This window comes from Oncorhynchus gorbuscha, linkage group LG10 (genome assembly GCF_021184085.1).
Source record: "Oncorhynchus gorbuscha isolate QuinsamMale2020 ecotype Even-year linkage group LG10, OgorEven_v1.0, whole genome shotgun sequence".
In the NCBI taxonomy this organism is placed as follows: Eukaryota; Metazoa; Chordata; class Actinopteri; order Salmoniformes; family Salmonidae; genus Oncorhynchus; species Oncorhynchus gorbuscha.
In genome coordinates this window covers 34232948-34247977 of record NC_060182.1, presented here as the reverse complement: position 1 = coordinate 34247977, position 15030 = coordinate 34232948, and positions in this window count along the sequence as shown.

Below are 15030 nucleotides of genomic sequence, written 5' to 3'. Positions count from 1 at the left end.
CTAATGTTGTTATCGTAGAATGTATGCACACATGACTGTAAGTCGCTTTGGATAAAAGCGTCTGCTAAATGGCATATATTATTTATTATTATTATATTAAGACTTGAGTTAATCAGTAATTTATCCAATTGTATACAATCATTCGTAGCTTGATCATGTTACACCAAAGCGTCATGTTACACCAAATAAAATCATGTGCATTTTGTAGTCTGTACCACCCATAGGCCTATTTTCTCACAGTTGGGTATACAATCATGTCTGGTGGTTGGATCAGCTGCAGCACTTGATGGTAAATCCCAGAATACATACTGGATCAATCAGTCCCACAAACCACATGTGGGACATGCTGACCCAGTGACAACAAACAGCCAATTCCTATAGGTCTAATTACTAGTGCATGGGCACTTCCTGGGGTGTATGCCTACCATCGTTGCTATGACAACATAACTATCTATGGAGCAGCAGAGACTTTAGGGGGTACATAGGGGCTGACATATTAGCATGGGCATATTTGGCCTCGTTAGAGGGCTAAAAGATGAAAGGGAACCCCTAGAATGAGAACATTTCTGCTGGAGGGAACATCAAAGCGCATAGAAAATTAACAATACGTTTGAGGTTCCGCTGAGAAAAAGGTTTTTTTTCCCCTCATGGTGTATCAGTGGAGAATTATTCATTATCCAACAATAGGTAGATTTCAAGGGCACATGGTTAAAATACCTCATCCACTAGCAAGCCATTCAGCCAATAGAGGCTTAGCAACACAATGAGGGTGGACAAACTTTTCCCTCCCTAAAGAAGAAAGAATACACTGGCACTATCAAGCTGCTCTCTACGGACTTCACTGAAGGCTACACCAGGGGGCAGCCTCAAACATGGTTCTCACTGTATGGAAATGGAAAACACCCATTGCTACAGTACACCAGTGGTGGCACTTTTTTTTTAAAGAAAGAAAAAAGGAGAGGATGGGCTCATAGCAATGGCTGAAACTAAATAAATGTCATGGTATAAAACACATCTGGTTTTCCACGTGTTTGATACCAGTCCACTCATTATAATGAGCTGTCCTCCCCCACCAGCCTCCTCTGCTACACACCCAGCAAGTCCTGCTATGAAATGAAACATTTCATGACAATGGCTTGTTCCAATTGACCAGGAGGACTGAGGAGGTGTTCTGTATGTGTAGGCAGGTCTTGTGTGGACTATGTCTACAGATGTGTGGACACTACAGAGCCACATGGTATGAGACCAGATTAACACAAACACACAACCTCTAACATGGGTGTGAAGTGTGCCACCAGCTACTGCTTCCCCATGTGGCCATCAAATGAGCTTTGGTCTTTTCAACATTTGTATTATGTCAATACTTTAATCGACATACCACAAGAATGTGTCAAATAGGCTACTTCTCCCACACATCACGTGAAAGACATGAAGTTCCATCTTACATAGACAATAATACTTGAACAGGTACTTTACACAACCACAAAAACTGTCACTTTGGAAGTATGATGGTACAGTAGAATCTTCAGGAAGCTGCAGTGGAAACACATTAGGTTGATGGAGGGGTGTGACCAATTATCCCTGTTTGTTCTTCCACATGGCTGTCAGTAGGCCTACTCAAAAGCAAGTTCAGTCTAGTACAGTCTGAAAGTAAGACCGAGACAGAATGCATAACATTTTATTCAATTGTTTGGGGAATGACCTCATCTCAGAGGGAAGATCCTCGGAGCTAGATGATGCGATGGCAGGTACCCCTACGAGAGATATGACACTGCGGATGATGATAACGTTTGTAACCTTTAACATGTACATTTCCACGATGCACATAGAATCGGAAACCACACACACACACACACACCTGAAAATAACGCAACATTGAAAAGTCTGACCAGCAGACACTTAAATGCCAGACCTAAAATAAAATCTCAACAAGACAAAGTACTGTGCAGTAGATTGTTTTTGCGCAAGAAAAATATATGCTTAAGTTGATAGCAAAAATACATGAGTTTGTGAATCTGTCAGAAGACCAACCAATATCCCAGCGATCAGAACAGTGGCAGATTCCTAGTTAAACACTGCCAATGTCACACTCCTCTTTAGACACACCGACTTTGGAGAAACAAACATAGACAACGTAAGCCTGACTTAAAATAATTCACAGGCAGGCTCTGAATGTAGATGTCTGGTGTCAATAGTAAACAGACAGAGAGACAGACAGAGACATTAAAGTCATGTGGACACACACACCATCTCACATGCTCCATTCCTTCTAGTCACTGCATGGCTTCAACACTTTTCTGCTGTGTGCGGAAAAGCATGTGGCAGGTAAATTACACCTCACCCTATTCAGAAAACAGTTGTGATAATAGGTATGTGGACATTCTACAGTCTGAAGTCAGAGTTACGATGGGCAGGTGAGTAGAGGAGTAGAGCCTGGAACAGCTGCTACATTGTGATGTCATTCAGTGCACTTCCTGGTGGAGTGGCCTGCTCTAACTACTAGAATAATGGTGTGCTTGTGTTGCATTACCAGTCCAGGATCAAGCCTAGCTCCTATGTTTGAGAGTATGTCAAGTCCTGCCTATGGCACAATGAAGACTTGTTGTTGACAGATCAAATGGTGGCGTAGCTAAGAGCTAAGGGATTGGAAACACGGACACATTTGTGCTCGCACACACACACACACAATTCTGTTGTTTTGTATCAGCGCGTGACAGGGAGTTCCCAGGTAAAGAAGGTGGGACCAGGCACAAACAGGATACAGGAAATTACCCTTTAAAACGAGGGCTAATCAAAAGCCTGCTCTGAAATAATGGATACAATGTTAGTCCTGTTCCTGACAGAGTGCAGGCTAACAAGGTCCAGTTGATAAATCATTTCTGGGGAGAAACTGACCTCTGCAGTTTCATGTATCAACATTTAACATGGTTCTTCCATATACCGTCATTATAAATACACAAACAAATGGGATACTTTTAACCTAAATTACCACAAAGTAACATTTAGTACATGTTATACTGAACAAAAATATAAAAACGCAACATGCAACAATTTCAACGATTTTACTGAGTTACAGTTCATATAAGGAAATCCGCCAATTGGTTACCTGTGGTCTGTGGCTGTGAGGCCAGTTGGATGTACTACCAAATATGGTAGAGAAATGAACATGACATTCTCTGGCAACAGTTCTGGTGGACATTCCAGCAGTCAGCATGCCAATTACATGCTCCCTCAAAACTTGAGACAAACTTGATACATCTGTGGCCTTTTGTTGTATGACAAAACTAGACAGTTTAGAGTGGCCTTTTGTTGTGACCAGCACAAGGTACACCTGTGCAATGATCATGCTGTTTAATCAGCTTCTTGATATACAACACCTGTCAAGTGGATGGATTATCTTGGCAAAGGAGAATTGTTCACTAGTAAACAAATTTGTGCCAAAAATCTGAGAGAAATGATCTTTTTGTGTATATGGGACCAACACGTTACATGTAAGCATTCATATTTTTATTCAGTATACATACTTTTGTGTTTAGTGATCTGCACCAGCTGCTTGGTTAAACATTCTGTGGTACATGGTTTGTGGCCACTACTGAGGGGCTTGAGTCCTGGGTAAGACCAATGTGTCATGTTTTGTCTTATATTGTCTTGTCATTTTGCTTTTCCTTCTGTTCGTTTTCACCCTGCTGGTCTTTTTAGGTTCGTTCCCCTTTTTCTCTCTCCCTTCCTCTCTCTCTTCTCTCTATCGTTCCGTTCCTGCTCCCAGCTGTTCCTATTCCCCTAATCAATCATTTAGTCTTCCCACACCTGTTCCCTATCTTTTCCCCTGATTAGAGTCCCTATTTCTCCCCTTGTTTTCCGTTTCTGCCCTGTCGGATCCTTGTATATTGTTCACCGTGCTGTGTCTTTGTATCGCCCTGTCGTGTCGTGTTTCCCTCAGATGCTGCGTGGTGAGCAGGTGTCTGAGTCTGCTACGGTCAAGTGCCTTCCCGAGGCAACCTGCAGTTTATTATCGAGTCTCCAGTCAGTTCTCGTGATTACGAGTGATATTGTTTTTATGCTTTATTTACCACTCCGATTTGTCTAGGAGTATTGCTATTTCCTTAAACTGGATTAAAGACTCTGTTTTCGCCAAGTCGCTTTTGGGTCCTCATTCACCTGCACAACAGAAGGATCCGACCAAAGAATGGACCCAGCGACTACAGACGCTCGTAACACTGCCGTCGAGATCCAAGGAGCCATGCTCGGCAGACACGAGCAGGAATTGTCTGCTGCTCGTCATGCCATGGAGAACCTGGCCGCTCAGGTTTCCGACCTCTCTGGACAGTTCCAGAGTCTTCGTCTCGTGCCACCTGTTACTTCCTGGTCTGCCGAGCCTCCGGAACCTAGGGTTAATAACCCACCTTGCTACTCCGGGCAGCCCAAGGAGTGCCGCTCCTTTCTCACCCAGTGTGATATTGTGTTCTCTCTCCAACCCAACACATACTCTAGAGAGAGAGCTCGGGTTGCTTACGTCATTTCACTCCTTACTGGCCGGGCTCGAGAGTGGGGCACAGCTATCTGGGAGGCAAGGGCTGATTGTTCAAACAATTACCAGAACTTTAAAGAGGAGATGATTCGGGTTTTTGACCGATCAGTTTTTGGTAGGGAGGCTTCTAGGGCCCTGGCTTCCCTATGCCAAGGTGATCGATCCATAACGGACTACTCTATAGAGTTTCGCACTCTTGCTGCCTCTAGTGACTGGAACGAGCCGGCGCTGCTCGCTCGTTTTCTGGAGGGACTCCACGCAGTGGTCAAAGATGAGATTCTCTCCCGGGAGGTTCCTTCCAGTGTGGACTCTTTGATTGCTCTCGCCATCCGCATAGAACGATGGGTAGATCTTCGTCACCAAGCTCGTGGAAGAGAGCTCGCGTCAACGGTGTTTCCCTGCTCCGCATCGCAACCATCTCCCTCCTCTGGCTCAGAGACTGAGCCCATGCAGCTGGGAGGTATTCGCATCTCGACTAAGGAGAGGGAACGGAGGATCACCAACCGCCTGTGCCTCTATTGCGGATCTGATGGACATTTTGTCAATTCATGTCCAGTAAAAGCCAGAGCTCATCAGTAAGCGGAGGGCTACTGGTGAGCGCTACTACTCAGGTCTCTCCATCTAGATCCTGTACTACTATGTCGGTCCATCTACGCTGGACCGGTTCGGGTGCTACATGCAGTGCCTTGATAGACTCTGGGGCTGAGGGTTGTTTCATGGACGAAGCATGGGCTCGGAAACATGACATTCCTTTCAGACAGTTAGAGAAGCCTACGCCCATGTTCGCCTTAGATGGTAGTCATCTTCCCAGTATCAGATTTGAGACACTACCTTTAACCCTCACAGTATCTGGTAACCACAGTAAGACTATTTCTCTTTTGATTTTTCGTTCACCTTTTACACCTGTTGTTTTGGGTCATCCCTGGCTAGTATGTCATAATCCTTCTATTAATTGGTCTAGTAATTCTATCCTATCCTGGAACGTTTCTTGTCATGTGAAGTGTTTAATGTCTGCCATCCCTCCCATTTCTTCTGCCCCCACTTCTCAGGAGGAACCTGGCGATTTGACAGGAGTGCCGGAGGAATATCATGATCTGCGCACGGTCTTCAGTCGGTCCCGAGCCAACTCCCTTCCTCCTCACCGGTCGTATGATTGTAGTATTGATCTCCTTCCGGGGACCACTCCTCCTCGGGGTAGACTATACTCTCTGTCGGCTCCCGAACGTAAGGCTCTCGAGGACTATTTGTCTGTGTCTCTTGACGCCGGTACCATAGTGCCTTCTTCCTCTCTGGCCGGGGCGGGGTTCTTTTTGTTAAGAAAAAGGACGGTACTCTGCGCCCCTGCGTGGATTATCGAGGGCTGAATGACATAACGGTTAAGAATCGTTATCCGCTTCCCCTTATGTCATCAGCCTTCAAGATTCTGCAGGGAGCCAGGTGCTTTACTAAGTTGGACCTTCGTAACGCTTACCATCTCGTGCGCATCAGAGAGGGGGACGAGTGGAAAACGGCGTTTAACACTCCGTTAGGGCATTTTGAGTACCGGGTTCTGCCGTTTGGTCTCGCCAATGCGCCAGCTGTTTTTCAGGCATTAGTTAATGATGTTCTGAGAGACATGCTGAACATCTTTGTTTTTGTCTACCTTGACGATATCCTGATTTTTTCACCGTCACTCGAGATTCATGTTCAGCACGTTCGACGTGTTCTCCAGCGCCTTTTAGAGAATTGTCTCTACGTGAAGGCTGAGAAGTGCTCTTTTCATGTCTCCTCCGTTACTTTTCTCGGTTCCGTTATTTCCGCTGAAGGCATTCAGATGGATTCCGCTAAGGTCCAAGCTGTCAGTGAGTGGCCCGTTCCAAGGTCACGTGTCGAGTTGCAGCGCTTTCTAGGTTTCGCTAATTTCTATCGGCGTTTCATTCGTAATTTCGGTCAAGTTGCTGCCCCTCTCACAGCTCTTACTTCTGTCAAGACGTGTTTTAAGTGGTCCGGTTCCGCCCAGGGAGCTTTTGATCTTCTAAAAGAACGCTTTACGTCCGCTCCTATCCTCGTTACTCCTGACGTCACTAGACAATTCATTGTCGAGGTTGACGCTTCAGAGGTAGGCGTGGGAGCCATTCTATCCCAGCGCTTCCAGTCTGACGATAAGGTTCATCCTTGCGCTTATTTTTCTCATCGCCTGTCGCCATCTGAACGCAACTATGATGTGGGTAACCGCGAACTGCTCGCCATCCGCTTAGCCCTAGGCGAATGGCGACAGTGGTTGGAGGGGGCGACCGTTCCTTTTGTCGTTTGGACAGACCATAAGAACCTTGAGTACATCCGTTCTGCCAAACGACTTAATGCTCGTCAAGCTCGTTGGGCGTTATTTTTCGCTCGTTTCGAGTTTGTGATTTCTTACCGTCCGGGTAGCAAGAACACCAAGCCTGATGCCTTATCCCGTCTTTTTAGTTCTTCTGTGGCTTCTACTGATCCCGAGGGGATTCTTCCTTATGGGCGTGTTGTCGGGTTGACAGTCTGGGGAATTGAAAGACAGGTTAAGCAAGCACTCACGCACACTGCGTCGCCGCGCTTGTCCTAGTAACCTTCTTTTCGTTCCTGTTTCCACTCGTCTGGCTGTTCTTCAGTGGGCTCACTCTGCCAAGTTAGCTGGTCATCCCGGTGTTCGAGGCACTCTTGCTTCTATTCGCCAGCGCTTTTGGTGGCCGACTCAGGAGCGTGACACGCGCCGTTTCGTGGCTGCTTGTTCGGACTGCGCGCAGACTAAGTCAGGTAACTCTCCTCCTGCCGGTCGTCTCAGACCACTCCCCATTCCTTCTCGACCATGGTCTCACATCGCCCTAGACTTCATTACCGGTCTGCCTTTGTCTGCGGGGAAGACTGTGATTCTTACGGTTGTCGATAGGTTCTCTAAGGCGGCATATTTCATTCCTCTCGCTAAACTTCCTTCCGCTAAGGAGACGGCACAAATCATCATCGAGAATGTGTTCAGAATTCATGGCCTCCCGTTAGACGCCGTTTCAGACAGAGGTCCGCAATTCACGTCACAGTTTTGGAGGGAGTTCTGTCGTTTGATTGGTGCGTCCGTCAGTCTCTCTTCCGGGTTTCATCCCCAGTCTAACGGTCAAGCAGAGAGGGCCAATCAGACGATTGGTCGCATACTACGCAGCCTTTCTTTCAGAAACCCTGCGTCTTGGGCAGAACAGCTCCCCTGGGCAGAATACGCTCACAACTCGCTTCCTTCGTCTGCTACCGGGTTATCTCCGTTTCAGAGTAGTCTGGGTTACCAGCCTCCTCTGTTCTCATCCCAGCTTGCCGAGTCCAGCGTTCCCTCCGCTCAAGCGTTTGTCCAACGTTGTGAGCGCACCTGGAGGAGGGTGAGGTCTACACTTTGCCGTTACAGGGCACAGACTGTGAGAGCCGCCAATAAACGTAGGATTAAGAGTCCAAGGTATTGTTGCGGCCAGAGAGTGTGGCTTTTCACTCGCAACCTTCCTCTTACGACAGCTTCTCGTAAGTTGACTCCACGGTTCATTGGTCCGTTCCGTGTCGCCCAGGTCGTCAATCCTGTCGCTGTGCGACTGCTTCTTCCGCGACATCTTCGTCGCGTCCATCCTGTCTTCCATGTCTCCTGTGTCAAGCCCTTTCTTCGCACCCCCGTTCGTCTTCCCTCCCCCCCTCCCGTCCTTGTCGAGAGCGCACCTATTTACAAGGTACGTAGGATCATGGACATGCGTTCTCGGGGACGGGGTCACCAATACTTAGTGGATTGGGAGGGTTATGGTCCTGAGGAGAGGAGTTGGGTTCCGTCTCGGGACGTGCTGGACCGTTCACTTATTGATGATTTCCTCCGTTGCCGCCAGGATTCCTCCTCGAGTGCGCCAGGAGGCGCTCGGTGAGTGGGGGGGTACTGTCATGTTTTGTCTTATATTGTCTTGTCATTTTGCTTTTCCTTCTGTTCGTTTTCCCCCTGCTGGTCTTTTTAGGTTCGTTCCCCTTTTTCTCTCTCCCTTCCTCTCTCTCTTCTCTCTATCGTTCCGTTCCTGCTCCCAGCTGTTCCTATTCCCCTAATCAATCATTTAGTCTTCCCACACCTGTTCCCTATCTTTTCCCCTGATTAGAGTCCCTATTTCTCCCCTTGTTTTCCGTTTCTGCCCTGTCGGATCCTTGTATATTGTTCACCGTGCTGTGTCTTTGTATCGCCCTGTCGTGTCGTGTTTCCCTCAGATGCTGCGTGGTGAGCAGGTGTCTGAGTCTGCTACGGTCAAGTGCCTTCCCGAGGCAACCTGCAGTTTATTATCGAGTCTCCAGTCAGTTCTCGTGATTACGAGTGATATTGTTTTTATGCTTTATTTACCACTCCGATTTGTCTAGGAGTATTGCTATTTCCTTAAACTGGATTAAAGACTCTGTTTTCGCCAAGTCGCTTTTGGGTCCTCATTCACCTGCACAACAGAAGGATCCGACCAAAGAATGGACCCAGCGACTACAGACGCTCGTAACACTGCCGTCGAGATCCAAGGAGCCATGCTCGGCAGACACGAGCAGGAATTGTCTGCTGCTCGTCATGCCATGGAGAACCTGGCCGCTCAGGTTTCCGACCTCTCTGGACAGTTCCAGAGTCTTCGTCTCGTGCCACCTGTTACTTCCTGGTCTGCCGAGCCTCCGGAACCTAGGGTTAATAACCCACCTTGCTACTCCGGGCAGCCCAAGGAGTGCCGCTCCTTTCTCACCCAGTGTGATATTGTGTTCTCTCTCCAACCCAACACATACTCTAGAGAGAGAGCTCGGGTTGCTTACGTCATTTCACTCCTTACTGGCCGGGCTCGAGAGTGGGGGCACAGCTATCTGGGAGGCAAGGGCTGATTGTTCAAACAATTACCAGAACTTTAAAGAGGAGATGATTCGGGTTTTTGACCGATCAGTTTTTGGTAGGGAGGCTTCTAGGGCCCTGGCTTCCCTATGCCAAGGTGATCGATCCATAACGGACTACTCTATAGAGTTTCGCACTCTTGCTGCCTCTAGTGACTGGAACGAGCCGGCGCTGCTCGCTCGTTTTCTGGAGGGACTCCACGCAGTGGTCAAAGATGAGATTCTCTCCCGGGAGGTTCCTTCCAGTGTGGACTCTTTGATTGCTCTCGCCATCCGCATAGAACGACGGGTAGATCTTCGTCACCAAGCTCGTGGAAGAGAGCTCGCGTCAACGGTGTTTCCCTGCTCCGCATCGCAACCATCTCCCTCCTCTGGCTCAGAGACTGAGCCCATGCAGCTGGGAGGTATTCGCATCTCGACTAAGGAGAGGGAACGGAGGATCACCAACCGCCTGTGCCTCTATTGCGGATTTGATGGACATTTTGTCAATTCATGTCCAGTAAAAGCCAGAGCTCATCAGTAAGCGGAGGGCTACTGGTGAGCGCTACTACTCAGGTCTCTCCATCTAGATCCTGTACTACTATGTCGGTCCATCTACGCTGGACCGGTTCGGGTGCTACATGCAGTGCCTTGATAGACTCTGGGGCTGAGGGTTGTTTCATGGACGAAGCATGGGCTCGGAAACATGACATTCCTTTCAGACAGTTAGAGAAGCCTACGCCCATGTTCGCCTTAGATGGTAGTCATCTTCCCAGTATCAGATTTGAGACACTACCTTTAACCCTCACAGTATCTGGTAACCACAGTAAGACTATTTCTCTTTTGATTTTTCGTTCACCTTTTACACCTGTTGTTTTGGGTCATCCCTGGCTAGTATGTCATAATCCTTCTATTAATTGGTCTAGTAATTCTATCCTATCCTGGAACGTTTCTTGTCATGTGAAGTGTTTAATGTCTGCCATCCCTCCCATTTCTTCTGCCCCCACTTCTCAGGAGGAACCTGGCGATTTGACAGGAGTGCCGGAGGAATATCATGATCTGCGCACGGTCTTCAGTCGGTCCCGAGCCAACTCCCTTCCTCCTCACCGGTCGTATGATTGTAGTATTGATCTCCTTCCGGGGACCACTCCTCCTCGGGGTAGACTATACTCTCTGTCGGCTCCCGAACGTAAGGCTCTCGAGGACTATTTGTCTGTGTCTCTTGACGCCGGTACCATAGTGCCTTCTTCCTCTCTGGCCGGGGCGGGGTTCTTTTTTGTTAAGAAAAAGGACGGTACTCTGCGCCCCTGCGTGGATTATCGAGGGCTGAATGACATAACGGTTAAGAATCGTTATCCGCTTCCCCTTATGTCATCAGCCTTCGAGATTCTGCAGGGAGCCAGGTGCTTTACTAAGTTGGACCTTCGTAACGCTTACCATCTCGTGCGCATCAGAGAGGGGGACGAGTGGAAAACGGCGTTTAACACTCCGTTAGGGCATTTTGAGTACCGGGTTCTGCCGTTTGGTCTCGCCAATGCGCCAGCTGTTTTTCAGGCATTAGTTAATGATGTTCTGAGAGACATGCTGAACATCTTTGTTTTTGTCTACCTTGACGATATCCTGATTTTTTCACCGTCACTCGAGATTCATGTTCAGCACGTTCGACGTGTTCTCCAGCGCCTTTTAGAGAATTGTCTCTACGTGAAGGCTGAGAAGTGCTCTTTTCATGTCTCCTCCGTTACTTTTCTCGGTTCCGTTATTTCCGCTGAAGGCATTCAGATGGATTCCGCTAAGGTCCAAGCTGTCAGTGAGTGGCCCGTTCCAAGGTCACGTGTCGAGTTGCAGCGCTTTCTAGGTTTCGCTAATTTCTATCGGCGTTTCATTCGTAATTTCGGTCAAGTTGCTGCCCCTCTCACAGCTCTTACTTCTGTCAAGACGTGTTTTAAGTGGTCCGGTTCCGCCCAGGGAGCTTTTGATCTTCTAAAAGAACGCTTTACGTCCGCTCCTATCCTCGTTACTCCTGACGTCACTAGACAATTCATTGTCGAGGTTGACGCTTCAGAGGTAGGCGTGGGAGCCATTCTATCCCAGCGCTTCCAGTCTGACGATAAGGTTCATCCTTGCGCTTATTTTTCTCATCGCCTGTCGCCATCTGAACGCAACTATGATGTGGGTAACCGCGAACTGCTCGCCATCCGCTTAGCCCTAGGCGAATGGCGACAGTGGTTGGAGGGGGCGACCGTTCCTTTGTCGTTTGGACAGACCATAAGAACCTTGAGTACATCCGTTCTGCCAAACGACTTAATGCTCGTCAAGCTCGTTGGGCGTTATTTTTCGCTCGTTTCGAGTTTGTGATTTCTTACCGTCCGGGTAGCAAGAACACCAAGCCTGATGCCTTATCCCGTCTTTTTTAGTTCTTCTGTGGCTTCTACTGATCCCGAGGGGATTCTTCCTTATGGGCGTGTTGTCGGGTTGACAGTCTGGGGAATTGAAAGACAGGTTAAGCAAGCACTCACGCACACTGCGTCGCCGCGCGCTTGTCCTAGTAACCTTCTTTTTGTTCCTGTTTCCACTCGTCTGGCTGTTCTTCAGTGGGCTCACTCTGCCAAGTTAGCTGGTCATCCCGGTGTTCGAGGCACTCTTGCTTCTATTCGCCAGCGCTTTTGGTGGCCGACTCAGGAGCGTGACACGCGCCGTTTCGTGGCTGCTTGTTCGGACTGCGCGCAGACTAAGTCAGGTAACTCTCCTCCTGCCGGTCGTCTCAGACCACTCCCCATTCCTTCTCGACCATGGTCTCACATCGCCCTAGACTTCATTACCGGTCTGCCTTTGTCTGCGGGGAAGACTGTGATTCTTACGGTTGTCGATAGGTTCTCTAAGGCGGCATATTTCATTCCTCTCGCTAAACTTCCTTCCGCTAAGGAGACGGCACAAATCATCATCGAGAATGTGTTCAGAATTCATGGCCTCCCGTTAGACGCCGTTTCAGACAGAGGTCCGCAATTCACGTCACAGTTTTGGAGGGAGTTCTGTCGTTTGATTGGTGCGTCCGTCAGTCTCTCTTCCGGGTTTCATCCCCAGTCTAACGGTCAAGCAGAGAGGGCCAATCAGACGATTGGTCGCATACTACGCAGCCTTTCTTTCAGAAACCCTGCGTCTTGGGCAGAACAGCTCCCCTGGGCAGAATACGCTCACAACTCGCTTCCTTCGTCTGCTACCGGGTTATCTCCGTTTCAGAGTAGTCTGGGTTACCAGCCTCCTCTGTTCTCATCCCAGCTTGCCGAGTCCAGCGTTCCCTCCGCTCAAGCGTTTGTCCAACGTTGTGAGCGCACCTGGAGGAGGGTGAGGTCTACACTTTGCCGTTACAGGGCACAGACTGTGAGAGCCGCCAATAAACGTAGGATTAAGAGTCCAAGGTATTGTTGCGGCCAGAGAGTGTGGCTTTTCACTCGCAACCTTCCTCTTACGACAGCTTCTCGTAAGTTGACTCCATGGTTCATTGGTCCGTTCCGTGTCGCCCAGGTCGTCAATCCTGTCGCTGTGCGACTGCTTCTTCCGCGACATCTTTGTCGCGTCCATCCTGTCTTCCATGTCTCCTGTGTCAAGCCCTTTCTTCGCACCCCCGTTCGTCTTCCCTCCCCCCCTCCCGTCCTTGTCGAGAGCGCACCTATTTACAAGGTACGTAGGATCATGTACATGCGTTCTCGGGGACGGGGTCACCAATACTTAGTGGATTGGGAGGGTTACGGTCCTGAGGAGAGGAGTTGGGTTCCGTCTCGGGACGTGCTGGACCGTTCACTTATTGATGATTTCCTCCGTTGCCGCCAGGATTCCTCCTCGAGTGCGCCAGGAGGCGCTCGGTGAGTGGGGGGGTACTGTCATGTTTTGTCTTATATTGTCTTGTCATTTTGCTTTTCCTTCTGTTCGTTTTCCCCCTGCTGGTCTTTTTAGGTTCGTTCCCCTTTTTCTCTCTCCCTTCCTCTCTCTCTCTTCTCTCTATCGTTCCGTTCCTGCTCCCAGCTGTTCCTATTCCCCTAATCAATCATTTAGTCTTCCCACACCTGTTCCCTATCTTTTCCCCTGATTAGAGTCCCTATTTCTCCCCTTGTTTTCCGTTTCTGCCCTGTCGGATCCTTGTATATTGTTCACCGTGCTGTGTCTTTGTATCGCCCTGTCGTGTCGTGTTTCCCTCAGATGCTGCGTGGTGAGCAGGTGTCTGAGTCTGCTACGGTCAAGTGCCTTCCCGAGGCAACCTGCAGTTTATTATCGAGTCTCCAGTCAGTTCTCGTGATTACGAGTGATATTGTTTTTATGCTTTATTTACCACTCCGATTTGTCTAGGAGTATTGCTATTTCCTTAAACTGGATTAAAGACTCTGTTTTCGCCAAGTCGCTTTTGGGTCCTCATTCACCTGCACAACACAATGACTGCAAAATTACACTATTTTCTATTTTTAACCCATAAGATGTCTCTAAGACAGGCACACGCCTCACATGTATGTAGCCTACCTGATGAGTCACACTTTCTCTACGAGCAAGTTAGCAACACTATGCAAATAGATTTAAGGACTTGGGTTATTGAAAATGTAAATGTACTTTAACTGATGGCTTGTAGGCCTAAAATCCCCCTATTATATAATTACTAACCAGCCAACAACCTCACTGAGCACTGCCCTGCTGAACAAAGACATGTTGTGATTCAGCATGTTGGTTTACTGGGGGATGAGGTACTGGGAAGGGTGGGTGTGTTTCCACACAGGCTATTTGTTTGTATTTGCTCCTGGTTGGTCCAGGTGGTTAGCTGTTAGGTCTGGTTGGGGTGAGTCCAGCTGTGTAACAGATCTAATGTAGCAGTAGCTATTTCTCATAGGTTTGTTCAGTGGTGGATAAAATATATCTACTGTACGAATCGTATGAAGTGGACAGAGCAGGGGAAGTGTCGACTGCCGAGCTTCATTTCCATCATGAGCCGTTTGTTTTGCAAATGTGCTGTTTTTATCTGAACAGATAAATGACTTATTGCTTATGTAATTTTGCCCTGATGTCCCCTTAGCAGTGGGCTCAAATTCAGAGGCATAACCCACATAACCCTGACCATAGAGAGACATTAAATAACGTGTTTGATTTCATTCTGTGACCCTGACTGTCACCTCAGATGACCTTTTACTGCATGGGAAAAACCAAACTTTTAGACATAACCCATGGTCCATTATGGCTAAGATCATATCAGTTAGAGAATAACCCACATGTAATGGCTTCCAGAAATAGATATTGCTCTGTCATCATTTCGATAGGGAGACAGTAGATACTGAATTTGTGTATGTTGGATAAGGGATACTGTTACTATCCTGCATTCCTTCGAAAGCCATTTGTCCATCCCTGCATGAGGAAGTTGAATAAGAGGCCGCAGCCAGAGTAATGTTGGTGATGGTAGAGGCCCTAGCTAGACCTATTCATGGTAGCACTATTATATAGCATTAATGAGCATTGACACATATGAAGGAATAGAGGACTGGGCCCTCTCCCTCTACTCTCACACTTGTGTTACTTTCAGGAAGGCAGTGTGGGAGGGGGATATGCAAATAAATGCAGGGGGTGCCCCCTATTAGGGCCCGGCAGCCGCCCTGTCAGCTCACAGTGGACTGTTGTCACCC